The sequence below is a fragment of the Triticum dicoccoides genome, chromosome 3B (genome assembly GCF_002162155.2).
Source record: "Triticum dicoccoides isolate Atlit2015 ecotype Zavitan chromosome 3B, WEW_v2.0, whole genome shotgun sequence".
NCBI lineage: Eukaryota > Viridiplantae > Streptophyta > Magnoliopsida > Poales > Poaceae > Triticum > Triticum dicoccoides.
Window position 1 is genome coordinate 459,506,500 of NC_041385.1, and position 23,619 is coordinate 459,530,118.

Below are 23,619 nucleotides of genomic sequence, written 5' to 3' on the forward strand. Positions count from 1 at the left end.
AGTGAATATTTGAATAAGTTCAATCACTTGTCCCGCTATTCTCTTTATGATGTGGCCATCGAAGAAAGCAAGATTGACCGGTTTCTTGGAGGATTAATCAACATCTTTGATACACCCTCAGCATGTTTGATTTCACTGATTTCCAAACTCTGGTAAACAAGGCCCTCATTGCTGAGAGGGAGCACAAACTGATGCATGACAACAAGACTTCAAATAATGATCACAAGCGCAAGTTTGAGCCAAGAAAGGAGGTCCAGCCTATGCAAAAAGCTCGTACCTGGCAGCAAACACAAGTAGAGTACAAGCCCAATTGGCAGCAAAGTGTCAACAAGACCACTACACAAGTCAAGAATGTCGTAACCAACCTGGTGCGAGAAGAGTGCCAGTGCAACCATTCATGTTTCAATTATGGGCAAACCGGACATTACGCCAGACAGTGTCCTAAGGGCGGCAGGAATCACGTTCCATTCAGGCTTCAAGTCAACTTTATGGGGTCATACCCTATCCAGCAAAGCATCACCGGGCAAGTCCATCACCTCTCCGCAAACGAAGCCCAAGAAAACCGCGAAGTCGTCATTGGTATGTTTTCAGTTAATAGCATACATGCCATAAGTTTATTTGACTCTGGGGCTTCCCACTCTTCTATTTCATGGAGTTTTGTTGCCCAAAACAAATTTCCTTGTTCGATTTTGAGCAAGAATATGCTGGTACAATCCCCGAGATCTTTGCTCAGAAGCAATCTTGTCTGCCATAATCTGGAGATAAATATCAACTGAGTCCACTTTCCAACTTCCTTGATAGTCATTGAGTCTGTTAAGTTGGACATCATTTTGGGAATGAATTGGTTGACACAATACCAAGTATGCATTAATTGTGTGACCCGAGAAGTCACCTTGACAAGTCCATAAGGGCAGGCTACAAAGTTCCATGCCCGCAGGAGCATACCTTAGAAAGATATGGTTTTCACCGCTATGGCTGAATTGGAATTAATTCTTGTGGTCAGTGAGTTTCCCGGTGTATTCCCTAAAGAGCTGCCAGGCATGCCACCAGACCGAGAGCTCGAGTTTGCAATCGATCTTGTGCCTGTAACCGCACAGTTATACAAGAAATATTATCGGATGTCGTCATCAGAATTAGTGGAGCTAAAGAAACAGCTTGATGAGATGCTCCAGAAAGGTTACATCCGTCCCAGTTCCTCACCATGGGGATCACCTGCTATATTCGTGGATAAGAAAGATGGCAGCCTCCCTATGTGTGTGGATTACCGTCAGCTGAATGATGTCACCATCAAAAACAAATACCCACTGCCCAGGATTGATGACTTATTTGATCAGCTCAGTGGGGCAAAAGTGTTCTCCAAAATTGATTTAAGGACATGATACCACCAACTCAAGATCAAAAAGGAAGATATTTCTAAGACCGCATTCACTACTAGGTACGGTCTTTATGAATATACCGTTATGTCCTTCGGCCTCACCAATGCCCCTGCTTTCTGTAGGATCGAAAGTATGTCTAGAGGGGGGATTAGACTACTTGACCAAATAAAAACTTAACCTTTTCCCAATTTTAGTTCTTGGCAGATTTTAACAACTTAGCACAAGTCAAGCAATCTTAACACAGTTCAAGCAAGCATGCAATGAGTATATAAGCAGCGGAAAGTAAAGCATGCAACTTGCAAGAATGTAAAGGGAGGGGTTTGGAGAGTGCAAAAGCAATAGGAGACATGGATGTTTTTGTCGTGGTTCCGATAGGTAGTGCTATCGTACATCCACGTTGATGGACACTTCAACCCATGAAGGGTAATGACTGCGCGAGTCCACGGAGGACTCCACCCACGAAGGGTCCACGAAGAAGCAACCTTGTCTATCCCACCATGTCCATCGCCCACGAAGGACTTGCCTCACTAGGGTAGATCTTCACAAAGTAGGCGATCTCCTTGCCCTTACAAACTCCTTGGTTCAACTCCATAATCTTGTCGGAGGCTCCCAAGTGACACCTAACCAATCTAGGAGACACCACTCTCCAAAAGGTAATAGATGGTGTGTTGTTGATGAACTCCTTGCTCTTGTGCTTCAAATGATAGTCTCCCCAACACTCAACTCACTCTCATAGGATTGGATTTGGTGGAAAGCTGATTTGAGTGGAAAGCAACTTGGGGAAGGCTAGAGATCAAGATTCATATGGTAGGAATGGAATATCTTGGTCTCAACACATGAGTAGGTGGCTCTCTCTCAGAAAATGGATAATGGAAGTGTAGGCATAATCTGATGGCTTTCCTTACGAATGAGGAGAGGGTGGAGGGGTATATATAGCCTCCACACAAAATCTAACTGTTACACACATTACACCAAACTCGGTTGGGCCCGATCAGAAATCTCAGTCGGACCGATTCAGTTCATATGTGACCGTTAGACAATTTCGGTGGGACTGACATGCATCTCGGCAGGACCGATATCATTACTGTTAGGGCATAACGTAATCTCGGTTGGACCGATTACTCAAACTCGGCTGGACCGACTTTGGTAATAAGAAAACCAGAGAGTTGGTCAGGCAAACTCGGTGGGACCGATTCACTCGTCTCGGTGGGACCGAAGCGTTACGAAAAGGAAACAGAGAGTTTGCATTGCAGACTCGGTGGGAACAATCGCTCATTTCCGTTGGACCAAAATGTTACAAAGGGAAACAAAGAGTTTGCAATCCCATCTCGGTGAGACCGAGATCCCTATCGGTGAGACTGTAACAGCCCAAAACTGGGTTATCAATTTTTGTGCTGTTATTCCTTCCCGGCTTCATTTTTCAAAATCTTTCTCCTGAGTTTGTTGGATGACCCTGAGAATTCTTGTCATTTCCAACCTTCCAAGCTTGCTCATGTCTTTTTCAGTGGGCAATACCTCAGTTGCATCATCTTAAACCCTCTCAAACCCTAATTCCAAATTTTTGGGGTTTTAATATGCCCTTGTGATTTCAAAGGGGCTATCATTTTCCTTGATCTGTTGATCATCCCATCTATTCCTAGAGACCCTTCTATCCTTCTAAACCTTGGATATGCAAAAATATTGCCAAGTCCCATGCAATATTTTTGAATTATGATTTATTCCTTTTCTTGCCTTTCTGAGGAATAAAATCCAAAGGCATAGCTAGACATCTCCTAAATTCATGTGAATTGGTGGAGTGGATAATTATGCCTAATCCAAGCTCTGGCAATCATATTGGCCATAATTAAATAAGGAAAATTGCCTTTTCTTATTTAATACCAATATTGCATTTCTACCATTTCCTAAAGGAACTATTATTTTTATAGCGGGGAAAATTCCTACATAAATTGTGGAGCTTGTCCTTGTTATATAATCACTAGTTCCATCGTCAGCTCATGTTCCTGAGTTCAAAATTTTGGCACATGATCCAATGCAAGTTTCTGCCTTCTCTGAAATTTTTGCAAAGGAAGTGCCTTATTACTAATTCCATTTGAGCTTCCATTTGGCAGGGTGATTAATATTCATAAATAAGCCAAGCAAACCAAAGATGAGCCCAATCCAATCATTCTAGCTCCCTGTGCAATTTTCCAAAGTTTCTGACCAGAGTAAAATTTTGTGAAGGAAGTACCTTCATAGTGATTCCAAATGATATTAAACTCTTACATCTTGTCAAGTATCCCAAATAATTATCCTTCACCCAAATTCAGATCATTTCAATGATCTATGTGAGCACAGGGGCAATTCTTGTATTCTGTCCATATTTTCAGGTTGTGAAGCAAGTATATTTTATCTTGCTCCATTATGGCTGAAAATATTCCCAAGCCTTCTCCTATCCATATAACCCACCTAACCAAGAGTTTGGATAATTTTATTTAGCACATATTTTCCTAGAATTTTCCCAAGTTTCTGGTCAAAGCTGATGCTTGTGAAGCAAGTACCAATTTGGCTAGCCCAATTGGTGTGATCCTTTTAAAACATCTAGTTATGACCAAATCATTAGTATTTGCCAAGTTATAGCTCAATCCAACCCCCCTAGTGATTGCTTCATCATCATTTGATTTCTGGACATATTTTAGCAGTTGTTAAGCAACTATGCTAAATAATTGTCCCAATGACCTCATAAACCCCAGGACCGTAGCCCTTTAGACCCTAAGACTCCCAGACATCAAAGTTTGCATTTACCCTCTCTGGTTTTACCTCTAGGACATTGACAAGTTTACTTCAGTAAACTTGTGGAGCTTGCTTTACTCAGCTCACTTTGTCTCTGCCCGTTCCTTTACCATAGTAACTATACATCTTCGAATGACTATGCAGTAGACATGGTTTAACCTCATTAAAATCTCCAGAGCGCGCTATGCCAGTGGTGACCACGAGTGCAGCCAGCCAAAACGGTGGTCTAGCCACTGTTGGCCTCGGCATCGTTGCTCCAGCTAGTTTTGGCTCGACCCCGCATGTCCTTCAGCTCCACATCATCGTCGCCGTTCGCTTGGACCCCGCGCCCCCTTCGTTTTCTTCTCCGATGAGCCGTGCCAAGGGTCGAGCAGTGCGTCCGTGGCCATCGTCGCTTTCCTCCCTGGTGTCCTCTTCCTCCTCTCGTCTGCGAGCGCTCCCCATCTCCGTGAGCCTCTGCAGATCGGCTGCATCCCCTCGTCGCCTCCCCGCTGCCTCCCGTGAGCCTTGGCCGTGACTGCCGATGCTGCGTCGTCGTCGATGCACGGACACGTCGCCCGCCGCGTGCCATCTTGCCCCCTCTTTACCGAGCTCTCCCCGCGGCTATTTAAGCACGCCTCGAGATCTCTTGCAGTCCACCATCCCTCCCTGAGCCTCTCCCCGAGCCCAGAGCCCCTCCCTGACCTCCATTGCCGCCATGGCCGCCACCTCGGTCCTCCTAAATTGAAGCGACCCGAGCCACCCCTCCTCTCCCTGATCGCACCCACGTCCTCCCCGTGCTCCGGTGATCCTCCCCAGCCCCTTACCTCATCACCGGAGTACCTAAAGCCGCCGCCCCCTAGATCCAGTGCCACCACGGTCACTCTCCTTTCCGGTGGCCATCTCCTCCCCGCGCCTCCCCGGCAGACGTCCCTCCTCTGAATGGATGCGATGGGCCACGCCGAGCTCAACGGTGGCCGCGCCACTACCGGAGACGACCGGAGCCGGCCAGCCCCCTCGCCTGAAGCTCGCCTCTGCCTCGGCCAGTCGTGCACCCGAGCGCGAGAGGAAGAAGAAGCCGGCCAAGTGGGCATTGACCTGGCCAGGCGGGCCCTGCGACCCCACTTGTCAGCGTCACTGGAGCCCGGCCCTACCTCTGCCCTTGACCCAGTCCACGCCACGTCATCCAAGTGGAAGCGCCCGCCGCGAGCCATTTTCCTGATTCAAAGACGTATTTCAGAAAAGACGCGTTCGGTTTAAAACTGCCAGGGACCTGTTTGTAGAAGTATTTTTACAGATTAGTCCCTGAGTTTTAAACGTTCGTATCTTTTTACCTGTAGCTTCGTTTGAGGTAAATCCAACGCCCACGTCTTCGTCTCGTCGAGCCCGTTCCGTTCCCATTGTTTTCACTATGGTTTGACACTGTGAAAATGACCATTTTTGCCTTGTCCGTAAACAGCCCCCTTCGAGAGAGAACTGTTTCCGGCAAAGTTTTCCGCGGTCGTTTCTCACTTCTTCCCGGAGTATTTGTCGATCCCCAGGCAAGCCAACCTCTTATGATAAGCCCCGAACTTGCATATTGACCTTGCTTGCACCTTGTGTGTGTGTGTAGTTGCAGTTATTTCTTATCATTTTCTTCTGCAGCTATTCCGTTATGCTTGCCATGCATGCTTGTGTATTCATGATATCTTTTGCCAGACTAGTTAGAATGTTGTTATTAATGATGCCATGTCACTACTCTAATTTATTTTCATGTCATCGTTATAAAATGATATGATGATGGTAATGCACCGTGGATATGTTAGTACTTGGTATTGCCATGTTCTTTATGCTGTAAGTGTTCACTTGAGAAGCTCGATGTTTTGTTAAAGCATTTGTATGATGTATGTTCATTGTTGCATTCATGTTAAAATGCTTGTATGATGATTGATGATGGAGAAGATAATAATATGACTTAATAACAAACCCCTCCGTCATCAATGGGATCGACTCATAGTGCCGCCAAATCAAAGTTTTTCTAGTGCAACCACATTTGCCGATATGGGACGACCGTAATGCGGTCTATTGTCGTGCCTCTCGCCGGTGCCTCTAACGAGGGAAGGTTATGGGCGCGCGCTACCCTAATCAGGTAGGCGGACATAAGCCTTGTGTGCCCGGTTTTGATTTGATTTTTGCGCGAGGGTCCCAGAGTGGATGGGGCCACGACGGTGGTCGTTGTGTCTGGAGGTAGACACGGGGCCACCCAGGACTAGCCCGATGGGGACTGAGTCGGAGTGGCCGGGAGAGTGTCATGGCAGTAGATCGGTTTTGTCGGAACGCCGTTGGTCCACCTGAATGGGAGTGGGAGGCCATGGTGAAAGGGCTAGTTATCGACTAGAGGGGGGGTGAATAGGCGATTTTTATGAAAGTCTTCAAAACATGAGAGTTCCGAAGACAAACAGTAGAAACAACACTATTCGAGTGCAGCGGAAGGTAGACTACACTAGACAAGCCATAGTCAAGTATTCAATGAATTAAAAGCACGAAGACTATAAGCAGCTAGGTAGTAAGGATCAGAAAGGAAGATAGTGCGAAGCCAATCAGGATAAGTAGTCACGTAGTGAAGTCAAACAGACAATTGCAAGCAGGCAATGACTTCACGAAGACAAATGGTAAATAAAGAGAAGTGAGAGATAGAACCAGTGACTTCAGAAGGACAGGGGTTTGTTCGACCAGTTCCAGTTGTTGTGACAACTGTACGTCTGGTTAGGGAGGCTGAGATTTAACTCAGAAGACTGTATCTTCACCTTATTCCCCTTGAGCTAAGGACTCTCAGTCCCTGCCCAATCACTCTGGTAAGTCTTCAAGGTAGACTCCCGAACCTTCACAGACTTCGTTCACCGGCAATCCACAATGACTCTTGGATGCTCAGAACGTGACACCTAACCGGCTGGAGGATTCACAGTCCTCAAGTGAAATAAGTCTTCAGATCACGCGGACCGAAGGACTTAAGTGATGCCAAACACTCTTTCGGCTCTGGGTGGTTTGGTGTCCTCGCAAGGATTCTCTCTCTCAAAGGCTTCGGAGGTGGGTTGCTCTCAAACGACAAAAGCCGTATCTAACTCTGAGCAGCCACCAATTTATGGTGTAGGGGGTGGGCTATTTATAGCCATGGGCAACCCGACCCGATTTGTCCGAAATGACCCTGGGTCACTAAGGAACTGACACGTGTCACAACAGTTAGATTTCAAACACACGCGGCAGCTTGACTTGGGCTACAAGTAAAGCTGACTTATCCGACTCTGGATAAGATTTGCTCTCATTGTCTTCGCTCGAAGACATAGGATTTGGTTGAGCATCACTTTAGTCATTCTGACTTTGTTCACTTGGACCCCACTTAACAGTGCGGTGGTTCCTATGACTCAACAAGGAAGAAAAGAAACAACGAAACAGCTAAGTCTTCGCGCTCCATAGTCTTCATACATGTCTTCTCATGTCATAGTCTTCAACGTGATTAGCTTCACAGACCACCATTGTCTTCAATGTCTTCACACATTTTTAGGGGTCATCTCCAGTAGGTAAACCGAATCAATGAGGGACTACTACATGTGTTATCCTGCAATTCTCACAAACACATTAGTCCCTCAACCAGGTTTGTCGTCAATACTCCAAAACCAACTAGGGGTGGCACTAGATGCTCTTACAATCTCCCCCTTTTTGGTGATTGATGACAAACTGGTTGAAGTTTTCAACTGGGATAAAAGTATGTGAAATTGTAAGGGATTAAGGCATTGTCTTCATATATGGCAAGAGGCTCCCCCTGAAGATGTGCATATAAATGTTTTGCGTTGGAATACAAATGCACATGGCAGGTTGTACTTGTGGAGATTCTTCTCACCATATGAAGACAATACATCATGCATGAAAAGATATACAAGGATAATGACATGCATAATGAAAGATGGATGTCTGCTGTCGGTGTCAAAACCGGTGGATCTTGGGTAGGGGGTCCCGAACTATGCGTCTAGGAGGATGGTAACAGGAGACAAGGGACACGATGTTTTACCTAGGTTCGGGCCCTCTTGATGGAGGTAAAACCCTACGTCCTGCTTGATTAATATTGATGATATGGGTAGAACAAGAGTGGATCTACCACGAGATCAAGGAGGCTAAACCCTAAAGCTAGCCTATGGTATGATTGTTGTAATGTATGTTGTGTCCTACGGACTAAAGCCCTCCGGTTTATATAGACAGCGGAGGAGCCTAGGGTTACACAGAGTCGGTTACAATGGTAGGAGATCTACATATCCGTATTGCCAAGCTTGCCTTCCACGCCAAGGAATGTCCCATCCGGACACGGGACGGAGTCTTCAATCTTGTATCTTCGTAGTCTTGGAGTCCGGCGGACGATGATAGTCCGGTTGTCCGGACACCCCCTAGTCCAGGACTCCCTCAGTAGCCCCTGAACCAGGCTTCAATGACGACAAGTCCGGCACGCATAATGTTCGGCATTGCAAGGCGGGTTCCTCCCTTGAATAATCCAGAGAAGATCATGAACACCAGGATAGTGTCCGGCTCTGCAAAATAAATTCCACATTCCACCGTAGAGAGAATAAAATGTACACAAGTCCAATCTACTGACGTATTATGCGGCATGACATCACACCGCTACCAAGCATTTACTTGAATCGTTTTTTATTATACCACCTCAACACGTTTAGCGAAGCGGTTTCCTTGGCACGTCCTGTCGAAGCAGAGATCGTGTTCCCCTTATTCCGGGATTCTCATCAATACGGACGTGGGTAACCCAACCGCGCCATTGATGGTGGCGCTTGGGAGATAAGCGAGTTTTACCAGGCTGGTGGGGGGCGCATAGTCTTCGCCCACCTATATATAAGGGATAAGGATTCACCTTTCCACCCACGCCTTTTTCCTCCTTTGCTTATCCACCTCTGCGCACTCAAGCTCCAACGCCCAAGCTCGCGCATCTTGTCTTAACCTTCCCCGACCATGCCCGGAGGGGGAGGCAAATGGTTGGCTTCCACCGTCAAGGAGGAGCACATCACCAAGCTGCGCAACGCCGGATACCTTTCCGGCGATATCGCGCACCGGCTGCCCGACGAGGGGCAGCTCATCCCTACCCCCGGGCCCCATGAGAGGGTCGTTTTCCTTCCCCACTTCCTCCGCGGACTGGGCTTTCCACTTCACCCCTTTGTCCGGGGGCTCATGTTCTACTACGGCCTGGATTTCCACGATCTGGCGCCGAACTTCATCCTCAACATCTCGGCGCTCATCGTCGTGTGTGAGGCCCTCCTCTGCATCTGGCCCCACTTCGGCTTGTGGCTCAAGACCTTCAACGTCAAGCCGAAGGTAGTGAAGGGCACGCAGGCGGAGTGTGGAGGCGCCATGTTGGGCAAGATGCCCAACGTCCTCTGGTTCGAAGGGGCCTTCGTGGACTCCGTCAAGGGGTGGCAATCGGGGTGGTTCTATATCACCGAGCCGCGCGACCCTACATGGGCGGCGGCCCCTGAGTTTAGATGTGGTATCCCTACACAGCTCACCTCCTGGAAAGAGAAGGGCTTGCTATGGGGTAATCCGAAGGAGCTGACGGGACTCCGAGCCTGTATCCAGAAGCTGGTGAACAAGAAGCTCAGGCTCGTCGACGTGGTCCAAGTCATGCTCGTCCGCCGGATCCTCCCATGCCAAGAACGGGCATTCAATCTGTGGGAGTTCGATCCGGAACAGCACCAGGCGCTAAGCGGGCTCTTCGACACGACATACGAAGGCGCCTGGAGGGTGCTATTTAAGGGCGCCGAAGCCCCCGCATCTGCGACGGAAGATCGCGGATTTTGCTCGCAGCATCCAGCTGACGAGGTAAGTGATTCAACCCCTTTACGGGACACTTGTTGTAAATAGATTGATTCTAAGAGGGTTTCAATCTCCCTTTTCCTTTGACATGAATGGATGAAGAAGGCCGAGCAGCTCATCTGCCCGGCTCCCATGCCAGAAGACCCAGTGGACGCCCGTCTAGCGGGGATGCTGGTTCCGGCACCGCACGTGGTGCCGGAGAAGAAGGCCAAGAAGGTGGCCACGGGGACTCGAAAGAGTTCCCGTAATCAGGCGTCCGACGACAAGGCAGACTCCTCCCCTGAAGACGACGAGGAGGAAGAAGACTCTCTCCTGGAGGAGGGAGAGAGGAAGAGGAAGGCTTCCCAACAGGGGAGGCCGAAGGGTCCAAGAGGGGGAGAACTATTCCCCCGGACAGCTCCGCCAACACCGACGTTGGCGAGGAGGAGTGGCCTTCAAGGGCCAGGCCTCCGTCGAGATCGTAAGTATCTGGATCCCTGATATGCAATTTCTTTCGTGTCACATAGTGTCCTACTAATGTCGCATACTGTCCGCAGTCCGGCCGATGATGATCTCCCCGCTTCATCGAGCGGGTCGTTGGCCCCGTCGGATGTGGATTCACTTCCGACTGCCTCTACCCCCCGCGCCGATGAGGACGCCGAGGTGGGATCCCAGAAAGGGACCCATCAGGAGGAGGCTCCGGAGGCGCCGCAAGGCATCCTCCCGGACTTTGCGCCGGACTCTACGTCGGAACCTGTAGTGGTTCCAGAGTCCGGCAGGCGGCCCCTTCGAAAGAAGGGCAAGACCGTGACGCCGGCGGCCTCCGTCCAACCGGAGGCGCCGGACAACTTGCTGGAGGCGCTCAAAGGCGCTTCCATCGAGGAAGAACACCGCATTGTTATGAGCGCGGTGATTCAGAAGGTCCAGCTCGCCAAGAGCGGGCTGAGCAAAGCCTGCAGTAGCCTTTTAACAGGCTTTGAGGTAAGAAGTTAAAATTGTGTAATGTAATATCGCATAGACAGTAGCCCCTGATGCTCGGTTCGGTGTTCGGAAAGAAAAGCCGGACTGAGGATCTAAAAAGATATTCGCAGGTTGCCAATAAATTATGTCAATATGGGTTTGCAGGCTGTGCTACTAACCTCTGCCGCACTGACTGCGGAGGTTGGTACATTAAAGCAAGATCTCGAGCGGTCCGAGCGAGAGCTCGGCCATGCCAAGAGGCAGCTCGAGGACAAAGAAGGTGAGTAGCACCACTTTGAATTGTTACCTTACAGAAAAGGATTTTGGTTGCAATAAAATTAACCAGGATAATATGGGTATTGCAGGGGCCACAAACGAGGTGGCAGCCCTGAAGGAGGCTGTGTCCGCGGCCGAACGCAGTGCGGCCGCGGAACGGGCAGAGCGAGAAAAGCAGGAGGCACAGGTGGCGGAAGTGCGGCAAGAGCTCCAGGCTCTCATGGAGAAGCATGAGATCTTGGAGCGCGACTCCAAGACTCGAGAGTCCGAGCTTGCCTCGGCTCTCGAAAGTGCCAAGTCCGCCAAGGCCGAGGCCCGTAAGGCCCTTCAGGAGGTTGAAGATGTAAAGAAGATAGCGGCGGGTAAGGCATTTTTCATGCAAAGCAAGCATGTTAATGTAAACTACCTGACACTTACCCGCATTCGGAGCTCTCCAGGGGCGTTTGCAGATCTGCCGCGTAGTGTGTCCGATGCCACCGCATTCTACCGTGGCGAGGAGGGGAGCTCAACGTAGAAGGTCTTCTGGTCTCAGTATGCTGAGGCCAGCCATCCGGTGCCCCCAAGCGACCAGCTGAAGCAGCTGGTCGAACTCCACAAGGTAGCTGAGGAGGCCATGAAGGGCCTTATAGTCCGGCTGTGGCCTGGACAGGCCATGCCTGGGAGCTACTTCGGCCTCGTGCGGCGGCTGGTGGATGTGTGCCCCTGGGTGGAGGTCATCAAGTGCTCTGCCTGTATTGAAGGTGCTTGTCGGGCCCTTGCCCGCACAAAGGTGCACTGGGGCAGGCTGGATGCGGAGAAGCTTCTTACTGACCCGCCGCCACCGGGCAAGGAGTATCGTACGCCCGAAATGTATTATAAAACTATCCTGAAGGGAGCCCGCGATATTGCGGACGAGTGCCCTAGAGATGTAATTTTTGAGTAAACTCGCTATGTATTATCCTGTGCGCTGAAAACTTTGTTCATGTGCGCTTTGAGCAACTCTTTTTTAATTTAAAATATTACCTTCTGTGCGGCCGTTTACAAAATCTGAGAGATGGCAAGTCGTTGGCTTCAGCCCCCAAGCCGCAAGTGCTGGGGTGTTGGGGATAACTTGAGCGCTCTTGTTCCCATTTTTGGGTCCATCTAGGGAGGCGCTCAACACAATGAACAAGGCAACCGGACTTATAGTGCTTGAACACTCTCACTTAGCCATAGAATTCTATAATTTTAAATTTCGGCGAAGCCCCTAGTATTCGGAAGACCGAATCCGGGGCGCTATCCACGCCTTCGTCGGACATTATCCGGAACTTCGCTCGAAGCGGCGTGAGTTTAAGGACCCGAAAAGACCTCTCGAACAGCGACCAGTCTCTCGCCTTATCATGCCGGTCAGTTTTAGCTTTCTCCACTGAGGCGCTCGCCCGGCTCAACCGGGGCGCAATCGCAGTGGTTCTCCCAGTGCCACCTTAGCCGACAGAACGGAACGTAAGGCACCAAAACATGGGAGCCGGGCAAACCCAACTATTGACCCAAGACATGATTCGGAGCCAATTCATATAATGCTATAAGTTCGGGGTGCCGCACTTGTGAAAGTGTTCGGACTTATCACACCATAATGTGGGGAACATAAGCCCCTGGTGTATTAGGCCGTACCAAAATATACGGGTGCAAGATGTCATGTAATGAACATATATATGTAATAACCGACAAAAAAGTGCTGCATCGTTTATTAAAGGAAGTCTGCTATGAGTGCAGACTGATACAAATAGTGCGGTAAGCAAGGGTTTTGGACTAATTAAACATGCCCCCCTCCAGGGATGAGCTGCGGACTTGGTGTATATAATCGAATTTAATGCTCGTAATTGAGACCACCTGAGTGTTCGTCGCCGCATTCTTTACTCCCCGGCTGTTGCATCATGAGTTCGGCAGGTTCACCGCTGGACAGGGCCTCTGGCTAACGGAGTCCTGTGTACATAAAGAAGGAAAATAATAATAAGAAAGAGTGACACACTTGCGAGCCCCTGGTGTGGTCGAGCCGCACTCTGGGTCCATTGTGGTCGTGCCCCTTCCCCTACGCCCATGGTATCTCCAAAGCGTAATGATGTACGCGGAGGGTTGTTCTTGCAATCATGCGAGGGCGGGGGTTAGGGCTGCATTGCTACGCGTGCTCAGATCGTGCCAGGTGGTCTTGGTTGATGTTGCTTCGGGCGCGTTTTGCTATATCCGGCCGTTTAACGGCCGGAATCGAAAATTGCCTTAAAAGGCTGCTCTGTACTTCTGCCGCGAGAGCCGCTGTATGTTCCTCCGTTCGGAGGGAGCGTTCCGTATTTACGTTGACCGTGATGACTCCACGAGGGCCTGGCATCTTGAGCTTGAGGTATGCATAATGCGGCACCGCGTTGAACTTTGCAAACACGGTTCGTCCGAGCAGAGCGTGATAGCCGCTGCGAAATGGGACTATGTCGAAGATTAACTCCTCGCTCCGGAAATTATCCGGGGATCCGAAGACCACTTCGAGTGTGACTGAGCCTATACAATTGGCCTCCACACCTGGTATGACGCCTTTAAAGGTTGTCTTTGTAGGTTTAATCCTTGAGGGGTCTATGCCCATCTTGCGCACTGTATCCTGATAAAGCAGGTTCAGGCTACTGCCGCCGTCCATCAAGACTCTCGTGAGGTGAAATCCATCGACGATTGGGTCTAAAACCAATGCGGCGAATCCGCCGTGGCGGATGCTGGTCGGATGGTCTCTTCGATCGAAAGTGATCGGACAAGAGGACCATGGATTGAACTTCGGGGCGACTGGCTCCATCGCGTATACGTCCCTTAGTGCGCGCTTCCGCTCCCTCTTGGGTATATGGGTTGCGTAGATCATGTTCACCGTCCGCACTTGTGGGGGGAAACCCTTCTGTCCTCTATTATTCGGCGGTCGGGTCTCTTCCTCGTCGTCGCTGTTTAGCCCCTTGTCATTGTTTTCGGCAATTAACTTGCCTGCCTGCTTGAACACCCAGCAATTTCTGTTGGTGTGATTAGCTGGCTTTTCAGGGGTGCCATGTATCTGGCATAAGCGGTCGAGTATTCGGTCCAAATTGGATGGACCCGGAGTGGTTCTTTTGAATGGCTTCTTCCGCTGACCGGGTTTAGAGCCTCTGAATCCGGCGTTGACTGCCGTATCCTCCTTGTCGTCGCCGTTAATGCGGCGTTTATTTTTGCTTCGACGTGACCTGCCGTTGTGGTCCTTAGTATCCGGACTGCCAGAATTTTTACTGAGGTTGTTGCTGCGAGCTAGCCAGCTATCCTCTCCCGTGCAAAAGCGGGTCATTAATGATGTGAGGGCTGCCATGGATTTCGGCTTTTCCTGTCCCAGGTGCCGGGCTAGCCACTCGTCGCGGATGTTCTGTTTGAAGGCTGCGAGGGCCTCTGCATCCGGACAGTCGACGATTTGGTTTTTCTTTGTCAAGAACCGTGTCCAGAATTGTCTGGCCGATTTGTCTGGCTGCTGAATTATGTGGCTTAGGTCATCGGCGTCTGGTGGCCGCACATACGTGCCCTGGAAGTTGTCGAGGAATGCGGCTTCCAGGTCTTCCCAACACCCAATTGACTCTATGGGCTAGCTGTTAAGCCAATGCTGAGCTGGTCCTTTAAGCTTGAGTGGGAGATACTTGATGGCATGGAGATCGTCGCCGCGGGCCATATGGATGTGAAGGAGATAATCTTCGATCCAAACCGCGGGGTCTGTTGTTCCATCGTCGGATTCGATGTTTATGGGTTTAAACCCTTCAGGGATTTGATGATCCATTACTTCGCCAGTGAAGCATAGCGGGTGTGCGGCGCCTCTATATTGAGCAATATCATGACGTAGCTCGAGAGAGCGTTGTCTGCTGTGTTCGTCCCGGCCGGGGTTATTGTATCCGGCGCGACGGTATTCGTCGCGGGTCGTGGGGCGCCCTCGTGATCCGTAGATGGATCTGGATTGCCTTGCTTTGTCCTCCAATATGTCTCGCAAGTCCGGCGTGTTCCCTCTTGGCTTCGTACTTTTGGAGCGATGCCGGGGTACGGTCTTGGTGGAGGGCCTGGATGCCTCTCTGTCGCGACCACGGGGTGGTCGGTCGGCCGTATAGTGCGCTGGTGATGAAGGTATGTGTGCTTCCTCCTCTAATCGGGGGAGCAACTTGCATCTTGGGTAGCTTTTGGAGGGGCATTCGAGTTTAAACTCTTCGGCCGCGAGGACCTCGGTCCATCGATCGGCCAGCAGGTCCTGATCAGCTTGAAGCTGCTGTTGCTTTTTTCTTTAGGCTATTTGCCGTGGCGATAAGCCTGCGTTTAAAACGCTCTTGTTCGATGGGATCCTCGGGCACGACGAATTCGTCGTCGTTGAGGCTTCCCTCGTCTTCGGAGGGAGGTATATAGTTATAATCCTCGACCTCTTCGTCTGCCGCCCTCTCGTGAGGGCTTGCTTCTGCATCCTCCTGCGCTGAGTCTTGCTGGAGGGGATTCTCTTCGGCACTCTCTGGGGTATTATTATCTCCTGTGCCGGAATCTCCATTCTTGCTGTGGCGGGATTTAGAGCGGCGCCGCTGACGCCGGCGCTTGGGCTGTTTCTTTAAGGAATCTGCCTCCGCTGCTTCTTCGCCGTCCCCGTCTTTTGGGGTGTCCACCATGTATATGTCGTATGACGAGGTGGTCTTCCAGTGCCCTGTAGGCGCTCGTTCCTATTCGTCTCCGGCATCGTCGTCCATAGCGTCGATGTCTTCAGAGTCGTAGTCTAGCATGTCGGTTAGATCGTCGACAGTGGCTACAAAGTGGGTGGTGGGTGGGCTCTGAATTTTTTCGTCGTCCGTATCCCAACCATCCTGTCCATAATCCGGCCAGGACTCTCCGGATAGCGAGAGATGCTTTAGTGAATTTAGGATGTCGCCAAAGGGCGAGTGTTGGAAGATGTCCGCGGCGGTGAATTCCATAATTGGCGCCCAATCAGATTCGATTGGTAGGGGCACGGGGGGTCCGGAGTCCGGCAAGGAGTTAGGCACCTCGGAGTCACGAGCTTCGTGAGGGACAAGGCTAGTGTTCGGCTCCATCGCCGTGGAAGTTGAAGCCCCCGAGGTGGTGTCCATCCACCGGTCCTCGATCTGGGCGATCGGCTCCGGGCTAAGGGCCAGAGTGGATTCGTGTGCCGCCGCCAAGGCACTGTTCGGCGGCAGAGCTAGATCATGCCCATCGTATCAGTGCGGCGCGCTTGGCTGTGGCTCGAGCCCGTCGAAGATCAAGTCCCCACGGATGTCGGCCGTGAAGTTTAGGCTTCCGAATCTGACCTGAGGGCCAGGGGCGTAGCTTTCGATCTGCTCCAGATGGCCAAGTGAATTAGCCCGCAGTGCGAAGCCGCCGAATACGAAGATCTGTCCGGGGAGAAAAGTCTCACCCTGGACAGCGTTGTTGATTGAAGATGCCATCGAGCCTATCGGTGACGACACAGAGGAACTCTTAATGAAAGCACCAATGTCGGTGTCAAAACCGGCGGATCTCGGGTAGGGGGTCCCGAACTGTGCGTCTAGGCAGATGGTAACAGGAGACAAGGGACACGATGTTTTACCCAGGTTCGGGCCCTCTTGATGGAGGTAAAACCCTACGTCCTGCTTGATTAATATTGATGATATGGGTAGTACAAGAGTGGATCTACCACGAGATCAAGGAGGCTAAACCCTAAAGCTAGCCTATGGTATGATTGTTGTAATGTATGTTGTGTCCTACGGACTAAAGCCCTCCGGTTTATATAGACACCGGAGGAGGCTAGGGTTACACAGAGTCGGTTATAATGGCAGGAGATCTACATATCCGTATTGCCAAGCTTGCCTTCCACGCCAAGGAAAGTCCCATCCGGACACGGGACGGAGTCTTCAATCTTGTATCTTCGTAGTCTTGGAGTCCGGCGGACGATGATAGTCCGGCTGTCCGGACACCCCCCTAGTCCAGGACTCCCTCATCTGCGAAATGACTTCATGCGGGATTTATCATCGCATATGCGGAATTTATCGTCGCATCACAGAATAGCAGTAAAAAGTAGCAGACAACCATCGAGTTTAAGTGTTACAACTCAAAGAACCAAATGTATCAAAAATGAGAGTTGTAAGCACTAGGCAAAAGTATAGCAACCACCCATATGGACCTGCTTAAAGACTATCAACATATGCTTCTCCCCCTTTTGTCAGTAAGGACCAAAAAGGTTTGAAGACATAGTCGCTACTCGTTCCCATGAGGAGTAGGTGAAGCAGCAGGGTCGTCGTTGAGGTTTGGTGGTGCACAAGAACTTGGTGCAGTGTCGACACACGTTGAGGTTGGAGGTGGTGAGGTAGCATCATCGGCTTCATCAATAACTCTGGCGTGAACAGTGGCTATGGAGGAAGAGCACTCTGAGTCTTCAAGGGATGGGGTTCGACGTAGAACAACATTCCTTGGAGGAGTGGAGTCGAACTTGAATCTCTCAGTGAAGCCATCATCTTGAAGATCAGCTTCAGCACTTAGTAATGTCATACTCTTCCAGGACCTCTGACATGTTTCATGGGTGACAAAAGCATCATTGGTAGCAAGATTGTGAATGCGATTTACATCCACCAAGAGGCTTTGCATTTGACGCTTGAGCCAGAAATAATGTTTGTCTTGTTTTTGATGCAATGCCACAAGAAGCTCTTGGTCGTTGAGCACACGGGATCGCTTGCGTGTCCTTGGAGCAATGGTTGGGAAAAGCTCTGACGATCTACATTGTGAAGATATAGTGCTTCCTTGGCAGGCTCTGGGTAAATGGCTCCAATGGACATATCAACCTCTGGTAAGAATATGAGATGGTTGCGAGCAGAGGGCTGATAGTCAATGGCAGAGTGGAGCTTGATCAGACGCATAATCCAAGGAGCATAGAATTTCAGACCAAAAATGTCAGACCCAGATGCAGCAAACTGTCTTATGAAGAAGTCCTGAGCATTGAAGCTTTTGCCATTCAGAATGTAGAAGACCAATGTCTTCATTGCACCTTCAAGCTTTGCTGAGGAGGAATGCCCTTTGATTGGACATAGAGTTCGCCTAATGATATGATAGATAGTGCGGGGCAGATACTCTAGGTCTTTGAGGGAGTCCTAGACTAGGGGGTGTCCGGACAGCCGGACTATCATCGTCCGCCGGACTCCAAGACTACGAAGATACAAGATTGAAGACTCCGTCCCGTGTCCGGATGGGACTTTCCTTGGCGTGGAAGGCAAGCTTGGCGGTACGGATATGTAGATCTCCTACCATTGTAACTGACTCTGTGTAACCCTAGCCTCCTCCGGTGTCTATATAAACCGGAGGGCATTAGTCCGTAGGACACAACATACATTACAACAATCATACCATAGGCTAGCTTCTAGGGTTTAGCCTCCTTGATCTCGTGGTAGATCCACTCTTGTACTACCCATATCATCAATATTAATCAAGCAGGACGTAGGGTTTTACCTCCATCAAGAGGGCTCGAACCTGGGTAAAACATCGTGTCCCTCGTCTCCAGTTACCATCCGCCTAGACGCACAGTCCGGGACCCCCTACCCGAGATCCGCCGGTTTTGACACCGACATTGGTGCTTTCATTGAGAGTTCCTCTGTGTCGTCACCGATAGGGCGGATGCCTCCACCTGTCTTCAAAGACGGTGTTTTCGCCGAAGGGGCCTTGGCCGCCGGCCAAACTATCCGGCTAGGTGGTTTTCTTATGACCGCCTGTCCGGCCGCCGCTTCGACAATGACTTCCCAAGTCGTCGGAAGCAATCTTCGCGTCAGCCTGAAAGCTGCCGAACAGTTAGATCCAATAGAGCTCTCGTCTGTTAACGAGCTCTTGGATCGCATCGCCGCCCTGGGGGTCGCTACGGACTACAACCAGATTGGGCTTAAAACCGATCTGAGAGAGATTAACTCTCCCCAGGCCACCCACCACGTCGCAGTGGTAGAGGAGCAATGCGGCAACTCTTTGCCTGTATTGAAAACTATTCATGTACGGATTCCCGAACCCTCCATGCCGGATTTCCGCGGAGGGACGGACTTCGATCGAGCATTGAACTTAAAATCATGCATCGCTCCGGACTCGCTGGATTGTGTCCAGCAAACCAAGCTTCCAAATTCGGAAACCCCTCGGCCTTTGAGCCCCAAGATGGGCAGGGATCCGGACTTCGGTCCACCCACCCGCCCAGACATATGCGATCTATCTCTAATACGGCAAGAGCCCGCTGAAACAGTACATCACTACTGGGCCAGATTCCTCCTGGTTATGGACAGGATAAAGGACTGCCGAGAGGAAAACGCAATCTCAATCTTCTGCAATAATTGCACGGACAAGGGAATACTAAACGCCATAGATCGTCGCAAAATTACGCGCTTCACCGATCTGGCATCCATAGTACGAAAGTACTGCGCGGTGGAAAGTTTTCGGAAAACCGAAAAATCAATTTTGGGATAATCCGGCCCCAAACCCAGTCCGCAGCAAAAGGGGGCCTTACACTCAGGCCCCAGATGCAAAAACGAAAAAACAAAAACCCAATAAGGGAAACGGAACCGTACTGGAGGGATGGCTCAATGGACCCTGTAAGCTTCATAGTACAGAGGGAGCCGTCCCAACTCATAGCCTTCGAGCATGTTGGATATTACGGCAGGTGGCCAAAAGTGGCGAGGAGCTTCTAGCCCCGCAAAACAACTCCAACAATACCGGTACGGTATCAACAGTCTTCGAGACTTTCGCGTCAAACAAAATGCGAAAGCGAACAATCCGTGGACTCGCCGAAGTCTACCAAATAGCAACAACAAATCCATGGAGTGACACAGCTATCACCTTCGGTGCCAGCGACGAACCTAAATTCCGAACAGCCAGAGCACCAGCCGCACTGGTGCTTAGTCCCATAGTGGACGGCTTTCGACTGACAAAAGTCCTCATGGATGGCGGCAGCGGATTAAACCTCATCTACAAGGAAACCCTGCGAAAAATGGAAATTGATTGGAGCCGTATTAAGCGAAGCAGCACAACCTTCAAAGGAACTAGCCGGGAGGCACGCTGCACCGGACAAATCACACTCGATGTGGTGTTCGGCTCGCCGGACAATTACAGATCCGAAGAAGTCACGTTCCAAGTGGCCCCGTTCAACAGCGGATATCACGCTATATTAGGACGAGAGGCATTCACAATTTTTCAAGCAGTACCTCATTACGGGTACATGAAGCTCAAAATGCCTGGGCACGGCGGAATAATCACTCTCGCTAGTGATCCGGACATAGCACTCCGCGCCGAAAATAAGACAGCTGCACTAGCCCTGGAGGCACTATCCGAAGCCTTAGCAGCAGAAGAACTCACAGCGCTGCGCTCTACGGTGAACAGGGACGATGTGATACTCGATAAAAGATCCAAGTCCACCTCCTTCAAACCAGCAGATGAAATAATAAAATTCCAGGTCCATCCAACGGACCCAACAAAGACGGCCTCCATTGGGGCACAATTGAACCCCGAGGTAGACGCCGCACTGCGTGAATTCCTTCGGGAAAATTGGGACATCTTCGCCTGGCATCCTTCGGATATGCCCGGAATCCCACGCAGGTTGGCAGAACACAGCCTAAACATCCTAAAAGGATTTAAGCCAGTCAAACAGGCTCTTCGACGATTTTCCGAACCCAAAAGACAGGCAATGGGAGAAGAGCTAGCCAAACTATTGGAAGCCGGATTCATTAGAGATATTAAACATCCGGACTGGCTAGCAAATCTGGTAATGGTACCAAAGAAGGATAAATCCTGGCGCCTCTGTGTCGATTTTAAAGACCTCAATAAGGCTTGCCCAAAGGATCCCTTCCCTCTCCCCCGCATCGACCAAATTATCGATGCTACCGCAGGGCACGATTCGTTGTGCTTCCTGGACGCATACTCTGGCTATCATCAAATCAAGATGGCGGAACCAGACCAAGCCACAACGGCATTCATCACTCCATACGGACCATTCTGCTTCAACACGATGCCCTTCGGACTTAAAAATGCCGGCGCAACATATCAGCGCATGATTCAAACATGTCTGGCCACCCAGATCGGCAAAACAGTCGAGGCATACGTAGACGACGTAGTCGTCAAAACAAAACACGTCGAAACTTTAGTAGATGATTTGAGGCTCACATTCGACAACCTCGGAGAATATGACATCAAGCTGAATCCGGAAAAATGCGTTTTCGGCGTACCAGCCGGAAAGCTGCTGGGCTTCATTGTATCCGGTAGAGGAATTGAAGCAAACCCGGCTAAAATCCGAGCTCTGTCACAGTTGGATATTCCAAAAGACCTCAAACAAATACAAAAATTAACAGGATGCGTGGTAGCCTTAAGCCGCTTTATCTCCTGTCTAGGAGAAAAGGCGTTGCCCCTCTATCGCCTCCTCAGGCGCACCGAACACTTTGAGTGGATGGATGCTGCCACTGCCGGACTCGAAGAAATAAAGGCCATATTGGCAACAAATCCGGTCCTGGATGCGCCCACTCTGGGCGAACCAATGTTGTTATACATCGCAGCAACGCATCAAGTTGTAAGCGCGGTCCTCGTCGTCGAACGAGCGACAGAAGGGCATAAATTCCCTCTTCAAAAACCAGTGTATTATGTATCCACTGTGTTAACCCCCTGCAAATCCCGTTACCCGCACTATCAGAAGATAGCATATGCGGTGTTCATGGCGTCCCGGAAGCTCCGACACTACTTTCAAGAGTGTTCGATAACAGTGGCCTCTGAAGTACCACTCAATGACATTATAAATAACCGCGACGCAACGGGCAGGATTGCAAAATGGGCCATTGAGCTCTTACCATTCGACATAACTTACAAACCTCGGCGAGCTATAAAGTCACAAATTTTGGCTGACTTCGTCGCCGAATGGACCGAAGCCGAACTCCCTAAAGAGTACGGCGCATACTCCAATTGGGTTATGCATTTCGACGGCTCTAAAATGTTGGCCGGACTGGGGGCTGGCGTCGTATTGACGTCCCCAACCGGGGACACAGTCCAGTACGTACTTCAAATAATGTACATGGACTCCAACAACGCAGCCGAATACGAGGCCCTATTACATGGTCTCCGGATGGCAGTCTCCATGGGTATTCAACGCCTAGAGGTGCGCGGGGATTCAAACCTTGCAATATCCCAAATAAATGGAGACTTTGACGCCAAGGATCCAAAAATGGCAGCATATCGCAACGCCGTTCTAAAAATGTCAGCTCGGTTTGAAGGACTCGAATTCCATCACATAGCCCGAGATAATAACCAAGCGGTCGACGTACTGGCACGCATCGGCGCGAAACGTGATGCGGTCCCTCCAAATATCTTCCTGGAACGGATCTTCAAGCCATCCGTACTATGGGAAGAGGAGCCCGGAAGTGACAAACCGGAAAAAACTGAGCCAATCGGCGATTCAGCCGATGACATAACACCGTCAGCCCACGACATAATGGCAGTAATCGCCCCGTGGACAGAACCATTCCTAGCCTACTTGCTTAGGCAGGAACTCCCCGAAGACCAAAACGAGGCCCGCTGCATAGTCCGGTGATCGAAAGCCTACAAGGTCCATGAGGGAGAACTTTATAAGAAAAGCACAACCGGAGTCCTTCAAAGGTGTATCTCCGAAGAGGAAGGGCGAAACCTCCTGGCTGAAATTCATGACGGACTAGGCGGACACCACGCAGCAGCCCGGGCCCTTGTAGGAAAGGCATTCCGTACAGGATTTTATTGGCCGACGGCCCGGGCAGATGCCCAGGACTTAGTCCAGAGATGCGTTGGTTGTCAGCTCTTTGCTAACCAGAGCCATATGCCACCTACCGCCCTCAAAACCATACCCATTACCTGGCCGTTCGCGGTCTGGGGGCTTGACATGGTTGGACCCCTTAAAGGGGGAACACACAAGCAAAGGTACCTATTGGTCATGGTGGATAAATTCACCAAATGGATAGAGGCCAAGCCGGTCAAAACGGCAGAGTCCGGACCAGTGATAGACTTTATATCCGGGGTAGTACACCGTTACGGAGTCCCCCACAGCATCATCACCGACAACGGCATGAACTTCACAGCCGACGAGGTTAAGTCATGGTGCAAGAATATGGGCATCAAGCTCGACTACGCTTCAGTCTATCACCCTCAAACCAACGGTCAAGTGAACGAGCAAATGGTCTAATAATGAGCGGCATTAAACCCAGACTAGTGCGGTCACTTACTAAATCTGACATGCACTGGGTCAAGGAGCTCGACTCCGTACTCTGGGGGCTGCGGACAATGCCTAACCGTACTACCGGATTCACACCATTTTTTATGGTATACGGCGCAGAGGCAGTCCTGCCCTGCGACATCATTCATGACTCACCTCGAGTGCGCATGTAAGAGGAAAGAGAGGCCGAGCTGGATCGGCAGGACAGCTTGGACATATTGTAGGAAGAACGCGACG